General features: G+C 41.1%; 1 protein-coding gene across 1 annotated transcript in view; it reads right to left on the bottom strand.

Moving 5' to 3' along the window:
- Positions 1 to 17,404, bottom strand: part of EEFSEC (eukaryotic elongation factor, selenocysteine-tRNA specific) — a 243,410-nt gene that overhangs the window by 225,384 nt on the left and 622 nt on the right. The window lies entirely within an intron of this gene.

The raw sequence follows: 17,404 nt of genomic DNA, 5'->3' as shown, positions 1-17,404 counted from the left end.
GCCAACCAGGAGGAGATCCTGAAGCCCAGGTGGTTGAACGGTCAAACACCAACACCCGGACCTCTGAGTGCCTCGGCATTCCACAGCAAAGGAGTCTCCCAGTGCCTCAGCAGAACTAAGGGAGGCAGCACTGCAAGGGGCCCCAGGCAGATAAACACCCTGCAGCACCCATCTAAAAGGAGCTGGAGAAAGTTAAAGGAAAGGAAAAGCAGGCAACCTAGAATTGCCCGAAAGTTCCAGCCTTGCTGATTTCAGCCCAACACTAGGTAAGCTGCCAGAACCCTACAGCCTCCAATTGCCAACATAAGAGGCCCCAGCACACAAAGCCAGTGACCAAGACCTAGGCTCCCAACACAAGAAGCTTGGGTCAGTGCCCACTGCTCCCTAGCAGGAAAGCTCAATCTCTTTAAAGGCCGGGAATAAAGAAACACCATGAGTAAAAAGAAACGTACCATAGATTCATATTATGAGAAGAGTGAAGATCAAGACAGAAACTCTGAAGAGGACAACATTGTCAACAAACCCACGTCTGCAACATCAAAAGGGAATATGAACTGGTCTGAAGCCCAAAAAGCCTTCTTGGAAGAGCTCAAGAAGGATTTTAAAAGTCAAATGAGAGAGGCAGAAGAGCCCTTAAAAAATACAATTGGCCAATTGGAAAAAAAAAAGTACACTGAAGAAAACAAGTCCCTAAAAAATACAATTGGCCAACTGGAAAAAAAGTACACTGAAAAAAACAAATCCCTTAAAAATACAATTGGCCAATTAGAGAAGGAAGTACAAAATCTAAAAGAAGAAAACAAATTGTTAAAAATTAGAATTGGACAAATGGAAACTAATGACTCTGTGAGAGGGCAAGAATCAGTCAAAGAAAAACAAAAAATGAAAAAAAAAAAAGCAGATGTCGGCAGGTGAGCGTGCAGCTTATTGTCGGAAAGTCCAGTATGCCCTGGCAGGAATAGGTGTGTGTAATGACTTGTTTACAATATGATACTATACAGTCACATGATGCAACACTGTTTCATCAAAATTTCAATGCAGGAAAATTTATAAAAAATTGATAAATTTAAGATGTGCCATTTTTAAAAAAAATTTTTTTTTAAATGATGCAAATTTTTAAAAAACTGTTAAAGGTTAAAGAAAGTAATTTTCGGAGGGGGGGCACTGAGTAATTTTTTAAAGGGGGTAATAGGCCAAATAAGTTTGGGAACCTCTGTTCTAGACCCCCTCCAAGTGCCACTTCCTCTAGCATTTAACTGCACCTCTCATTTGTCATTCTTACAACATGCTTTATAAACAGGCCTTAACAGCTTTTTCAGATTGTCAGTTTCTTGAGAAACTCACCATTCTCTTGCTTTTGAGGTAAGGAGAGAAAACACCATTCTATAGTGCCAGGACTCTTGCCAAGTCTCCTGTCTTCCATAGGAAGAGGAGAAACATCACTCCATCAAGCCACCAGACTCCTCCTTTCCACATAAGAGGAGAAATGTCACTCCATCACATTCCCTACTCAGTCTCCTTCCTTGGAGGGAGAATAAATGGGGGAGAGGTGTGAGGGAGCAGAAAAGAGGAGTAACACCATTCCTTTGGCTCCCAACTTGTGCCCTCACCTGAGCTGCCAAACCTCCTAGGGATGATTATAACTTACCTGAACTCATTCCTAAATGATTCACAAGCTCTCACCTGGTCATACCCTCCCCATCCCAGCGATCTTGAACCCCCACTGACATCTTTCAAATCCCATTCTCCAACCCCCATTCCTATTTCCCTCAATCCAACCCCTCCCTTCAATGTCCACTCTAAAGCTACCCACCCCTTCCAGTGTGCTCTCTGGAATGCCAACCTGCTCCAAACTTACTCATACCAACTCTTTTTCTTTCCATCTTCTGGCTCCCTCCTGAGATAGCCTCCCTGGTTTCCCTTTCTAGCCAGTTGCATTTTCACCCATTCTCTTGATTTCTGCATCAAAACAGAGCATGTGAACTACTTCTTCTCCCCGCCCCCCACCACTTCCAGTTTCTCCCTGTCCCACCATCACTCAGTAGTCTTTAAGCCTTTGAGGTTCACTTAATCCACATCTACCACTAATCAAAATTCTGGTACCTGTTGTCTATTGACAAGACAATTTGCTTCTTTCCTCAATGAGCTTAGTGCCTGGTTCACAGTCTTTCCTCCTCAACTCTGCGCTCAGACTGAGGGACTTCACACATATTGACCACACAGAGATGGCCATATCCTGAATGTTGCCATCACCCACAAACATACCACTTTCATGTTTATGAACTCATTCCCTTATCTGATCACAATCTGTTATCATTCCACTTCTCCCTCTGCCTTGTAATCCCAAATCCTGTTCTTCATCTTCACTAGGACTTCTAGTGAAGTCCTTGATCGAGCCTGCATTAGCTACACTTTCCTCCTTTTCTCATCTTGACCCTTTGATGAGTTAGTTGAATTCTACACTGTCCTCTTCTCTTGAGTATACAGAAGAGGACAGTGTTCCCTTATCATATTGCCAATCCTGCCCCTCCAAGCTTCAGTCTTGGATTATTCCCACTATCTCCTGCCTTCATTCCTACTCACAAGCTGCTGAACAAAGCTGCAGAAAATCATAAAACCTGGCTGAGTCCACTACAATTTATGTTACATAATCTCAACTGGGCTCTCACTATGGCAAGGTAATCATTTTATAGCTCCCTAATTAATTCAGTATCCCACTCACCACAGCAGCTCTTCCAGACCTTTCCATAGTTCCTTAAACCTCCCATGGTTCCCCCTTCCCCCAACCCTCTAAGGTGAAAACCTTGCCTCATTTTCCGCTGAAAAAATTCAGGCCTTTCACCAAAAGCTTCCTGTCTCCCTTCCCCTTCATCTTGCATCACACAGATGCCTTCTGGCACTATCTCCTCCTTCATTACTATTTCACATAATGAGGACCCTTTTCTCCAAGGAAAACTCTCTGCATGCAAAAATATCCCATCTTCTCCAGCAGATTGCTCCCTCTATCATCCCCACTCTCTCACTTATTTTCAATCTCTCCATATCTACTGGCTGCATCCCTACTGTCTACAAATATGCCTATACTCTCTCTCCATCATCAAAAATACCTTCACTTGATCCATCCTTCCCCACTAGCTATTTTCCCATATCTCTTTTCCCTTTTGGGCTAACCTTGAGAAGGCTGTAAGTGATGCTTCCACTTCCTTTCCTCTCTCCTTAACCCTCTAAAGTCTGACTTCTGACCTCAATATTGAACCAAAACTACTCTCTCCAAAATTACCAATGATCTCTAAATTGCCACTTCTCATGACCATTTTTTTTTCAATCCTTATCTTTTTTGAACTCTCTTCAGCCACTGATTCTGTCAAGCACCCTCTTTTCCTTGACATTCTCTTCTCTAGGTTTTTGGGACACTACTCTATCCTGGTTGTCTGCCTACCTGTCTGACCGCTCCTTCTCAGTCTCATTTGCCAGATCTTTATCTAGGTCATGCCCACTAATTGTAGATATTGCCCAGGGCTCTGTCCTGGACCCTCTTCTCTTCTCCCTCTATACTATTTCACTTGGTGACTTCATCAGCTCCTATGGATTCAATTATTATCTCTATGCTGATGATTCTCATAATCTAATTATCTAGGCCTAACCTCTCTCCTAACCTCCAGACTCACATCTCCACAGGCATACTAGATATCTCAAACTGGCTATCTTGTTATTCGGTCATATCTGACTCTTCGTGATCCCATTTGAGGTTTTCTCGACAGAGATACATTTCCTTTTCCAGTTCATTTTACAGATGAGGAAACTGAGGCAAATAGGTTTAAGTGACTTGCCCAGAGTCACACAGCTAGTAAGTGTCTGAGGCTGGATTTGCACTCATGTCTTCCTGACTCCAAGCCCAGAACTTTATCCACTGCGCCCCTGAGCCACCCAGAAGCTAAATCCTGTATATATCTACTTTTACGGAGTTGTTTTCATATTGTCTCTCCCATTATACTGTGAACTCCTTGAGAGCTGGCACTGTCTTTTGCCTTTCTTTGTATCCCCAGCACTTAGCACAGTGCCTAACAGATAGTAGGAGCTTCATAAATGCTTACTGACTGACTCAGAGCAAGGGTCGGATTGTTTTTCATCTTTGTAATTCCAGGGCCATGCATATAGTAGGATCTTAATAAGTGTATGTTGAATTTAATCAATGCAACGGGCTTGTGTCATGCTCATTTCCTGATCCTGAAGCTCTTGCACAAGTTCAAAAGTTCTGGCCCTATCTCAGTATCAGGTCTGAATTAATGCCTTTGCTTAAAAGACCTCCAATAGGCAAAGTGGAAACAGACACACAAGACAATGCCCTTTGAAAGCAATATCAGCAAGCAAAGGTGACAATGAAGCTAGGATTCTGAAACCACAAGGTTAAAGGTTCACAGAGGCAAAAGAATTATTCAACTACAAGTGTCTTCCAATTTCCTCCAACAGGTTTAGACAACCAAGGTCAAGCTGAAGATTCCCAGCATTAAAAACCCTCAATACAATACAGCCCTTTGAACTTCATGGAACAAAGGAAAAAAAAAAAGTTTGGGGGAGGGAGTTGAAAAGAATCTATTTTACATCTTTTTTTTTCATCATTCTTTGAAAAGTCATCTCTTACTTCAAAATTAACCTGATTAAAGATGTTTAAAAACAGGCTCTCTAAAACAACACTAAAGCAGTGGCTGTGTCTGGGGTGGGCTCCACCGAGGTCACCATGTGCGCCTGTATTAGTGTGCTGACCCTCTGTAGGGCATGAAATTAACCATCAGTGAGTCAGAAATCTGCTACTGGTTAAACTACTTTGCTACGGCAAAGTGGCCTTACAATGAAATTTGAGGATTGAATTTCTATTGAAAGATTAACTTGTCTAACCTCTGGACAGGCAAGCTGCCCCTGAGGCTGAACCCCCTTTGGAGCAGTTCAATCCGCTGCTGGAGGTAGGTGTGCTGAAGGTGGGGGATGACTCCCAGGCTAGAATTTCTCAAGATGATGACGGTTATTTTACCAAAATCCCAGAAAGCTGATAATTCATACCAAGACCTAAAGCACTATGGTGCAAGGGTCAGAACCCACTTTTTCACTGTTAATGCACCCCCTCAATGCAATGTAACTTAGTTATGTGTTGTAAAGGTACAAACTATGGCAATATTCACATTGGCATGACAACCAGCATCGAATCTTTGGATCTTTCCACAGTGTTTGATGGTTTATAATACTAACAATTCAAATTTATATAATGCTTTAGGTTTGTGAAGTCTTTGTCTAAGGCCTTAAAATTATTTCTTCTCTGGCCCAAATTAGAAAATTCATCCTCCAGAATATGCCTGACCAAACCATTCCTTAGCAACTGTGGAAGAGGAGTATTCTGGCTCTATCTCAAACATCCAAGATGAATTTCCATTTATTCCCTCCGGTCACCCTACCTCATCCTCATAGAGTTCACAGGGTTGATTTGGTGAATAAGGAATATTCTGAAAATTCCAGCACAGTGGAACATAAAGCCAATTAGATTTTAAGTCAAAAGACCTGGGTTTTAGGACTGACTCTATCCTTTACTATTGAAAATTGGGAAAATCACTAAGAGGATCATATGGAATAATGAATTTGAACAGCCGTACAAGAAAAAAGTAAGTTATTTCAAAGGTCTCTAACAATGGTCATTAAGTTTATGCAGATATGATGGCTACAAGAGAAGCAATTTTCTTTAAAAAGAGTGAAGAGTAGGGTGTCTGAAGACCACACCAGCTCATATGACCTCGAGCATATCATTTAAGCTTCAGGTAATTCCAAGCTCCCTGGAATAAAATTGTTCTAAAGGTTCAGGAAGTTGATAGAAACAGATAAAACAACCTCTTCTGGCAGGCTAAGTCAACTTTAAAAGTTCAGGTAACAATTTTAAGAAGAAAAAAATGTTAGGTTTATCATTAGGCAGCACCTGTGTGTGCCACCAAATAAATATCCTCGGGAAGTAGGTTAAGAAGGGAAATTACTTTAGTCTTCCTGAAGGCACCAAAGCAAGAGAAGCATCATCATCATAAAAGATGATGAAAAGAGGTAAAGTCAAGTTATCCATAAAAAGAAAAGGTTGTTTTTTCTTCTGCCAAGAAGGAATCACTGCCATTAACTGCTCTATTCCCCACACATACTCCTTCACCATCCATCCAACAAAGAGAACTCTGAAGCAATGCAAGGCTAATAATCCCAAGACACAAGGAAGTGAAACTGACAAGTAAAAACCAAACAAACAAATTAACCCAATGGAAAATATCAGCAGAAATAGAAGCCACAACTTCCTTTATCACGCAGGTACTGTTTCAAAGTCCAAGGACAGCAGGAATGGACAAAAAGGACAGATCTGTACGGTATCGAATTCCTGGGCTAAGCTATGTTTCATCCATTTCCAATTCTTCCCAGAATCAAGTCTTTTTATCCCTTTCTCCCACTCTTCCTCCCACAGCTTGCATGTGTTTTTGCCCCTACACCTTAAGTAAGGCCTTTTCATCTGCCTGGCAGCTGATCCCATTAGAACGTGAGGTGCTCTCTGATGGCAGGTGCTGCCTCTGCTTTTCTGTTTGTATTGCCAAGGCTTAGCACAATGCTTTTTACATAGAGTGAGCATTCCACAAATGACTTTTCGTTCATCTAATCTTATTGGAAAGCTTGCCTACCTTTTAAAGGAGCAAACAGACTACAGCTCCAAAGAGACTTGATTATGTTGTGATCCTTTCTGAACTCACTGGTCACTCATGGCTACAAGGAAAGGCATCAGTTTGGGAGCTGGAAGGAACCTCAGAGTGAGTTCAACCTCTTCCTTTTACATACATGCTACCATAAGTAGCTAGCCTACACTTATATAGCATTCAGGTTTGTACAGCACCTTATATATGTGATCTCATTTGATCCTCAAAATAGCCGTGTGAAGTGGGTGCTATTCTCTCCATTTTAGAGATGAGGAAACTGTGAATGAGAAAGGTGAAGTGACGTGCCCAGTGTGACACAGTTGGTAAGCATCGGAGAGGATTTGAACTCAGGTCTTACTGAGTCCAGACACAACACTGTACCTACTTCATTATCTAGCCATTGATTACTTGTCCAAGGACACCCAAGTAGTAAGAAAGGAGTCAGGATTCAAACCTAGGCCTTCTAATTGAACCACAAAACACCCAAACCTGCTGAACATACAACAGTCACCGCTATTCACAAGAGATCAACCTCTATTCTTTTCCCAAAAGCAATGACTGCCCAGAGATCAATTTTGTAAGAGTAGAGAGTGTCTCATAAAGTGTTTTGTAAGAATTGCAGCCCCTTAGGTAGCATTTCCCTAAGGGACCTCACAGTAGAGCTAAGACTGGAGGCCCAAGTCCAGAGGGAAAGAGAAACAGGACTCTACACCCTGCCTACAAAGGCAGGGATCACACTACCCATTAAGTTACCCAGATGACTCTGGAGATGAATACTGCATCTCATCACCACAACTATGTAGGCATCAAGAACAGAAAAGCCATAGCTGGCTACAAATGTCACTGTTTCAGTTAAATCATAGACCTTGGTAAAGAGAAACTCATAACTGGAGATAATCCACCCCAAGGTTGATGAAAGCTGGGAGGGAGGAAGGGCAGGGAGAGAGAAGCAGATAATTTGCACGTACAGACAATTCTCATTTTATGTAAATGGAACATTCTGCAGGCCTCTATGTAATATGATTTTGTGGAAGTGGGGAAGGAAGGGAGGGAGGGATGCAAGGAGAAAAACATGTGCCAATGGAGGGAGAGGGCTGGTACAAGGTTCAAGGACACATGGGGGCCGAGGACAGAGAACCGAGAACAGGAGGATGAACAAGCCTGGGCCGGGGCCATGTGGCTGGCCTGGGGATGAAAGGGATGAAAGACAGAGAAATGGGGTGAATCCAGGAGGCAGGAGGAAGGGTGCAGACATATCCCGCCAACCCTGTAATTGGCAGTGATGGCGATCGCAGCCTCTCCTCATGTCTGCTCTTCTGCTTCCACATGGAGGTTGTTTTTTTTGGGGTATTTTTTTGGGGTGAAGGGGTTTAGAAGGTCACAGGGTACCAAGCAGAGGAGCAGTAGTGGAAAGAGAAAGCACAGTACTCTACAGTAAAGTTAGCATAGGTGGGTTTTTTGGGGGAATTTGGATTTCTTTCAGAATTCTTTATGTAAAGTTGAATTTGCATAATGTGAATTTTCTTAAAGTGAGAATTGTCTGCAATTCTCAAGAATGCTTGTGCAAATGTTATTGTATCCTGGACAAGGTGGGCTTAAGATTTGTGTGCAACTCAAGAGATGTAAGGGATAAAGCGGAAAGTTGGTGTTAAAATGAAAAATTTCAATGTAATTAGTAGTATTATGACTTTAAAAGCTATTTCTGATTTCCTTCTGACTTTCATTATAACCTTCTAGCTAAACACCCAGCCTAAAAAACAGCAAACATCTTTGCATTATTTTCAATTCATAGCATGACTCTAAAAAAATTCTTTGATTTAACACTTGATATGTTTTGTTCTCAAGGGCAAGCCCCATGAAAAGAAAAATGTACCCAAACAGAATGAAATATGACTACCTGCTTTCATTTTTCTTCTGTTTTGGGTCCTGCTCAAATATTCTGCATTAATTTAAACCTAGGGTTTCATCTCCGATGAGGTCCTGTTCAGGAAATGTCATCAAAAATACAGCAAGGTCATCCACTGTCCTGCACCTGGAAGAGCCGTATGCATGCAAACAGAACTCAGCTCTGGAACAAAGTGACAACAGCAAAAAGCAGCCAAACTTCCAAGGAAACCAAGGACAGCTTGAAGTTTTATACAGCATGATGTAAAGTGATGAAACTTTAATTTTAACAAGAAAAGCTCATACTTACTTTCTACTGAGTACATACTTCCTACTGAAAGTAATGAGATTTAGTTGAAGTCCTAGTTTCACTATGAGGTTAAGTTCTGAAGGGAGCAGATCCCCAAAGTAAGTAAAGTACATGACCTCGAATGAGAATAATAGGCACATGTCTCCCAAATGGAAATATGGGGCCATGTATCACAGGGCTGGGAGGAATCCAGGGGTAACAGGTCTAAAATGTGAATCTTCTGATTGTAGATGATAAGGCTGAGAGCTTCAAGATCTTTGATTCACTGGCTGTGTGACATTGGATAGATCACTGCCCCTTTAGGAGCCTCTGCATCCTCCTTTGACAGAGAGAGATTTTGAGATGACAAGGAGCCAGTCCAGCTTTTAATGTTTAAAAATGATACCATTTTTAAAAAGCATCTCCTTATCTTAAGACAAACTCCTATGTACGCTATAAATGAATATCAAATATGTTTTATTTTCTGACATTAATTCTCATGAAAAGAGTATTTGATGGATAGTCTTTAAATAAATCCCTCTATAGGGTAGTTCTTAAAATTGTAATAATTGTCAGAAAGGGACATTTAACTCCAGTAATGTCCCTTTTACACTTACCAGACAGAAGCCTGGGAGGTGTTTGGTGTTGGGGATTTCAGCCCCCTTGGACTCTGAACCTTTGCTCCATACTGACACTAAAAGCTTCATCATTTCTCCCACTCCACAAAGCTTTGACAGCAGGCCTCCAAGGAAGTGGGAACGGCTACTACATGAGACAAGGATGGGACTAAAATAGCAATGCTTGAAGAATAAAATGAAAACTCAATTAAATTTGATTCTGTATAAGAAGTTATGATGATGCCTGGAAGACAACTGACCTCCATGATAAGAGGGATCTGACTGGACAGGTACTTTTCCAATGCTGACATAAAGTGTTTCAGTTACATGAAAAAAGCAAAATAGATTCTCTCCCAAGACCATTGAAAATCTCCGATATATTTACTTTTTTTTTTCCCATTTGAATGACCACAAGGTTAGACTAATGCATCTTTTTGTGGATTTCATCTACTCCATCATGCTAAGGGGCTCCTGTCCACACCCACAGGGTGACAGAACTAAGCCTAGAGAACGATCTAAATACAGGAAAAGTAAAAAGCAGGAGGCAAAGAGAGGCCCCTAGCAGGAACACCCTGGCTAGCAGGCAGGTGTGCCGTTCATTAACCATAAGAACAAAGACCCAAAGACAATGAGCCGTTTAGCCCAGCAGTCACAACAATAGTCAACGTCAAGGCCAAGCTAACACAATTTAAGACCTGTTCTTCTCAGCTGGAGTCAGATTAAGACTACTCTAAATCCTGCGCCCTTAAATGAGTGTTTAGATCATTCATTAAAGAATCTTTTTAAAGCTCCAGCCTTTAAAGTTTTATACCCTAAAATGAATCAAGTGAAAATCTGGATTAAGACCATACTGTTGGAAGGACTGGGTGGGGTAAGTTACATTTCTCATTCTCCACTAATTAATGCTAAACTTTCAGCTATCAATATTCCCTATAAATTCTAGGTCGCATGTTTTATATTTTTAAAAATTATATGACAATAGGTTTAATTTAAAAATATACTAAGATCAAAGATATCTTAGAATGTATAGCAAGAATGGACCTGAGAGATCATCTTGTCCACTCTATTCATTTTGCAGAGAAGGAAACTGAGGCCCAAAGAAAGGACACTACCTACTTAAGATCAAAATAACAGGTATCACAGCAAGATCAGGTCTCCAGTCTTCTGACTCTCAATCTAACGTTTCTTCTACCACTATACCATAGCTGCCTCTCATGTAACAGGGACAGTACCTTCTAATTACACAGTATTTGGGATAATATGCTCCAGTAACCTTTTTAGGGAAGTTTTATCATATCATGGAGTTCCCAGAGATTATTACATAGAAAAATCACTCTTAAGTTGAGGTTTGTAACTGTTTTGTGCCCTGGCTCCCTTGGGCAGTGTGGTGAAGCCTATGGACTCCTTCTCAAAATCTTTTTAAATGCATGAAATAAAATCTTGCATTGAAATACAATTATCCAAGTATTTTTAAAGAACAAGTTCATGGACCTCAGCTTAAGAGACCTTACTCTAAAGGAAGCTGATGCCAGATGGCATGCTTGAGAGATGCAGAGCTTCAGTTCTTAAATGGATTTCCGAGTTCAGAGGCTGTAACTTGTGAACAGAAGTCTTGCCTCTATTCTGCAGACAGAGAGAGCACTCCTACCCCGAGTCTGTCTTTTTGCAAATACGTCACAAGGGAAATCTGGTAAAAGAATACAGAGAGATCAGTAGGAATTACCACCACCAGAAAAAACCAAAGTCCGAATCCTACTGATGGTAGAGCCAGAAGCATCATTTTGTATACAAAGTACATCAGAGACGGTGACAAAAGACAACAGAAATGATTATCATAATTTTTTCAGCAAGTTTATGTACTCAAATTCAAGCTTTTGCCATTCTTTTAAAAGTTTAAAATTTCAAGAAGTTAACATATATATATGTATATATATATATACATACACACACACACACATATAACATATATATGGGTTTGGGATTACTGGAATATTTCATTTACCTATATTCTCTCAAAATTCCTCCAATACTATGAGTAACTAAAAAGTATAAAGGGAATTTTCAGCTTTTCAACAATTTTTCTCAAAAGGAAGATAGAAAATTAATCTACTTAAGGAATGGCAGAGACAACAGGCATAGTGCAGCAATTGTAGTTCAACCAGACCACATTTTAAAACCTAATCTGAATAGAAAGTCTCTCATGATATATTGCCAGAGAGAAGCAAAATCTAGAAAAAAATCAAGAGAAAACCATGACCAGAAAAATTTGGCAGAGGGAAGAATCCATTCCTGTTAAAAAGGTACTACAGGTTAAAAACCACTAGAATCAATTCAATTCAACAAAAAAAGCAACTATTATACGCCCTACTCTGTGCTAGGAACTGCGGAAGATAGAAAACAAAAAAGTCAGTCACTGCCCACTGGGGGGCTAATGATCAAACAGAGAGGGAAAAGACACAAACACAAATAACCAAAATACAAGTTAGCTTATAGGCGTCTAGGAGAAGTCAGAGAGAGATTTGAGGAGGGAGAAATAATTTAAAGGATCAAGGAAGGCTTCATGGAGGATTTGGCAATTGAGGTAGGTCTTGAAGGTCTGAAGCCACTGGTGATGCAGTGGTGACGCTGAATCTGAAGTCAGGAAGACCTGAGTTCAAATCCAGCCTCAGGTACTAGCTAGGTGAGTGACAATGGGCAAGTCACTTAACCTGTTTGCCTTAGTTTCCTCAATTGTAAAATGGGGATAATAATCACACCTACCCGGCAGGGTCATTGTGAGGATCAAATGAGATAATATTTGTAAAAGCAGAGTGCCTAACACAGTAGGTTCTCTATAAATGTTTACTTAATCCCTTGCTCCTTGCAGGAGTAGGATTTCAATAGAAAGATATTAGAGGAGAGTGTTTTTTGCATTAGAGTTATCTGTATATGTCATATTCCCCTACCATACTAAAAGTGCTCCAAGAATAAGAACCAAGATTTATCTGCACTTTATACATATACACACACATACTTTATACTTTATACATTACTCAAACAATATGCAAACACCATGGTATCAAGTGACTTAGGAGAGACCCGGGCTGAAATCCAGCTTCCTTGGGTTAATATCTGTGTGATCACTGGCAAGTCACTTACTGTCTCTGAGTTCATTTTCCCATCTGTTAAAAACGGGGATGATAACATCCATCTCCTCAATCTCACCGAGCTGGTACAAAGAACAAATGGAACGGTAAGACCATGGGATCAAAGGGCCCCCGGAGGCCTCTGATGCAGTTATAGATGAAGAAACTGAGGCCTAAGGAGGTGGAGTGACTTGCCAAAGCTTGCAAAGCGTAAAGCACTTTATAAATGTCAGCCGCCATCATCATCACCATGGTGGGCTTTAGTTAGTGTTTGTTAAGTTGAATCCATTCCAGACCTGCGAGACAGCAAAGGTATGGTTGAAAAAGGCTAGAAATAAATACATAAAAGAAATGGTGAGAAGCTCAGTCTGACTAAAACCCAGGAGCCTGAAGGAAGTGAGAGGAGGCAAGGCTAGAAATACTGGCAGAAGCCCAATTATGAAGAGCCTTAAATAACAAGCAAGATGATTTGTATTGATTTACTTGCATGGTATTTTCACTCAGCAAATTTCTTCACAAGGCTGTGAAATAGGTAGTCCAAGCCTTCTGCCCATGTCCCAGATGAAGAAACTCTGCAGAAGGATTACAGGACCAGCCAATTCTCACAAAACCAACACACGATGTCAGAGGAAGGACTAAGACCTAACTAGAGTCTTCTAACAACCAAACCGGGGTTTTTACCCAGATGGTGTGGAAGTGGCTGCCCTGACCCACGAATGAAAAGGATACTCTGAGCTGGAGAAGGAGGCAAGGAGTCTGGACAGGAGACTATGACAAAAGCCTACGCAAGGGAGAATGTGGGCCTAAATTATGAAGGTTCAGTTTGAACACTGGCAGATTTAAGAGATATGACATAGCAAAATGTTCAAATTCATCTGTGGTAATGAGATCTTGTTGCAAGAAACATTACTTGAGGGAGGGCTATGAGGCGCAGTGGACAGAACATTGGCCCAGGAGTCAGGAGGAGCTGAGTTCAAATGCAACCTCAGACACTTATACTAGTTGTATGACCCTAGGCAAGTCACTTAACCCCAATTGCCTTAAACCAAAAAAAAAAAAAAAAAAAGTCCATATCTGGGGCAGCTAGGTGGCACAGTGGATAGAACTCCAGCCTTGGAGTCAGGAGAACCTGAGTTCAAATTTGACCTCAGACCTGTGTGACCCTGGGCAAGTCACTTAACTCTGATTGCCTCACTAAAAAAAAAAAATATATATATTGCTTGAAATAAATGGACCAGCCAAGTCTTGGAATTCTTCTTGCTATACTGAATTTCATCATAATTGTATTCATTGTAATGAGTTCTAACTAGGTTGTGCAGTGGATAGAGCATTGGGCCTGAAGTCAGGAAGACTTGTCTTCTTGAGTTTAAATCTGGCCTCAAATACTTACTACCTGTGTGACACTGGGCAAGTCACTCAACCCTATTTGCCTCAGTTTCCTCATCTGTAAAATGAGCTAGAGAAGGAAATGGCAAACCATTCCAGTATCTTTGCCAAGAAAATCCCAAAATGGGGTCGCAAAGAGTTGGACACAACTGAAAAAGGAATGAACAACCACCAAGCACAGTTCAGAGAATGCTAAACTGGCTACTACTTGTGTCCAGGCCATTGTTAATTGCTACGTGAAGCCATCACTGCATTGGAGACTATACTTCCCACCTCTGAAAAGCCTTCCAAGACTAAACCTACTTTAGGCTGATCCCTTATTCTCCCACACCTCCTCATATGGTATATAGTATGTACCATTACTATACACTTGCTTAGATGCTACTATCTAACCACTTTATATCTGTACATAAACCATATCCCCAAACTGACAAGATTTATCTTATATTCACCTTGCATTCTGACGGGACTTCACAATTTACAAAGCTTTTTCACCTACATGACCCTCTCAATAACCCTGCAAAGTAGGTACCTATTCAATCCCCAGTTGACAGAGGAGGAAACTAAGGTTCTAAGTATCTTGTCAAAGCAGGGCCTAAAACCTGGGTCTTCTGACTGCTTCTCCAGCCTTCTCTCTATTCTCTGACTGTTCGCATCCCACTGCACCAGATTTAGATCGAGAATTCAAAAACGCTGGTGAAGGAAGGATCAGGATAAAAGGGGTTCATCAATTTCTGGTTTGACTTCTAGTCTAAGTATGATCAAGGGAGGTAACTTAGATAGAGCCTCCCTTAAGAAAAAGGAGTAAAGAAGGTGGGGAGGTAAGGCCTCTGGCCTCTTAGGGCAGTTAATCATTAGTGTATCCTTTCCATACCAGGCAGCTGATTAACCAACCTCCGTCCTGGAATTCAGCTCTAAACAGCCTCAGTCCCCACAAGTACCATTATTTCAGCCCAAGGTGGAAAACAGTTTACCACAATATAAAGTTGGAACTCCTAGCTCACCCAGAGTTTCATTAAGTCACTTGTCTTGAGTACCCAGTTTCTTCCTGCTAAATGAGGGAGCTGGACTAAATGATCTCTAATACTAGCTGGGACATCAAGGTGGTGCAGTGGATGGAGCCAGGAAGACTCATCTTCCTGAGTTCACATCCAGCCTCAGGCACTTCCTAGCTGTGTGACCCTGGGCAAGTCACTTAACACTGTTTGCCTCAGCTTCCTCATCTGTAAAATGAGCTGGAAAAGGAAATAGCAAACCATTCCAGTATCTTTGCCAGGAAAATGGGGTCACAAAGAACCAACCATACATGACTGAAATAACTAAACAACAAGCCTTTAGAAGAAGGCAGCTAAATGGTTCAGTGGATAGAGAGCTGGGCCTAGAGCCGAGAGCCCCCTGAACTCAGGAAGACCTGAGTTCAAATCCAGCCTCAGACACTAGCTAGCTGTGTGACCCTGGGCAAGTCACTTAACCCTCTTTGCCTCAGCTTCCGCATCTGTAAAATGAACTGGAGAAGGAAATAGCAAACTACTCTATCTTTGCCAAGAAAACCCCAAAATGAGGTCACAAAGAGTTACATACAACTAAAATGAAACAACAGTAATAACAGCTAACATTGGATATAGCAATCACACACTTGCAGAACTTCCAAAGTACAAGTATTTCATTTATGATTCAAGAAAATGGCCTGTTCCTGGTCACACAGTAAGAGTCACAAACATTACAGCAACAGATCACAGATGAGTATGTATGTATATATAGAGACGCACATGTATTTTTACCTGTCTGTGCATATGCCATCTCCTCCTAGCAGCATATAAGCCCCTTGAGGGCAGGCATTGGGTCACTTTTGTACCTGTATTTAAGGCATACAGGACACAGTTTCTTAAGCATAGCAGGCATTTAACAAATACTTGGGTCAACTGATCCTATGAACCACAGGACATAAGAGCTAGAAGGGAGGCACCTAATTATGAGGGAAAATAACTCACATTTCTATAGCACCGAAATGTAGATGAAAAGCCCCAAGGCAGGGAGCCAAAGAGTATCATCCCACCTTCCAGAGGAGAACACTAAGGCCCAGAGAAATAAAACCTTTTGTTCAGGGTTCACACAGCTAGAGAAGGAACCCAGAGTTCAACCAAACCCCTCTGATTTCAATTCCCACATTAATGCCATTAACATCATCCTTCCCCACTGTACAGATGAGGAAACTGAGCCCCAGAGACATGAACTGACTTGTGGAAGGTCATGGGCTGCAACCAGCTCCAGAGATAGAGGACAGAGCTCCCCTCTCTGCTGTGTTCTACCTGTCTGTTCTGGGACAGGTCATTTAACCGCCCTCAGCCTCAGTTTCCTACTCTGCAAAATAGAATGAGAAAGGCAAAATATCCAGATAGACTCTGAACTTCTGTTCAGTATTAGACTTATGAACCTATGATCACCTCCAGACCCCATTAGGGGAAATGACTTACCCATGGCCACACACAACAACATTAATTACAGCAGGCATTCTATAGAAGCCTTTAGAGCTCACAGAGTGCTTTATACGAGGTTTGGCATGATATGGTATATGTTACATATGGTGGCAAGGTATGCTATGCAATTATGAGGTGTGATGTGGTATGATGTTATATGTTATGATGCAGTATGATATTGTCATGCATTAACCCATGTGCTATATGTTGTGATATGTTAAATGTGTTATATGTATTGTGTGTTATATATGTTACGTGTTAGGTTATGCTGCTGTGTTGTTTGTTATATTGCTATATTACATATTATAATTTGTTATATGTTATGGTTGTGTTATGCTGTTATAAGTTGTATTATGCAATTTTATGTTATGCTGTATATGTTGTGTTCTATGTTATGCTCTGTAGTGTTGCATGTTATGGTGGGTTATACTATGTTATATCATGTGGCATGTTGTAGTATATTGTTAAGCTAAATTATATGTTATGCTATGATATGTTACGGTATATTATATGGCATGCTATATTATGATATGCTGTCCAGCGCTGGTCAGTGTATTATAATGTGTTGTGCTATACTGTTATGACACGTTATATGGTGTATGATATTAGGCTATAGCTTGTTATGTTTATATTATTATGTTATGTTATATGTTACAATGTGTTATGTTATACCGTGTTATATGTTGTTATGTTGGGGCAGCTAGGTGGCCCAAGGGATAGAGCGCTGGGCCCAAAATCAGGAAGACCTGAGCTCAAGTCCAGCCTCAGTCAGACACGAGCTGTGTGACCCTGGGCAAGTCACATGGCCCTGCTTGCCTCAGTATCCTCATCTGTAAAATGAGCCAGAGAAGGAAATGGCAAACCACTCCAGTATCTTTGCCAAGAAAACCCCCAAAGGGGTCACAAAGAGTCAGACACGACT

The sequence above is a fragment of the Vombatus ursinus genome, unplaced genomic scaffold, assembly GCF_900497805.2.
Source record: "Vombatus ursinus unplaced genomic scaffold, bare-nosed wombat genome assembly UNPS02014773.1, whole genome shotgun sequence".
In the NCBI taxonomy this organism is placed as follows: domain Eukaryota; kingdom Metazoa; phylum Chordata; class Mammalia; order Diprotodontia; family Vombatidae; genus Vombatus; species Vombatus ursinus.
The sequence above is the reverse complement of the archived record's forward strand: the minus strand, read 5'-3'. Positions and strand labels throughout refer to the sequence as shown.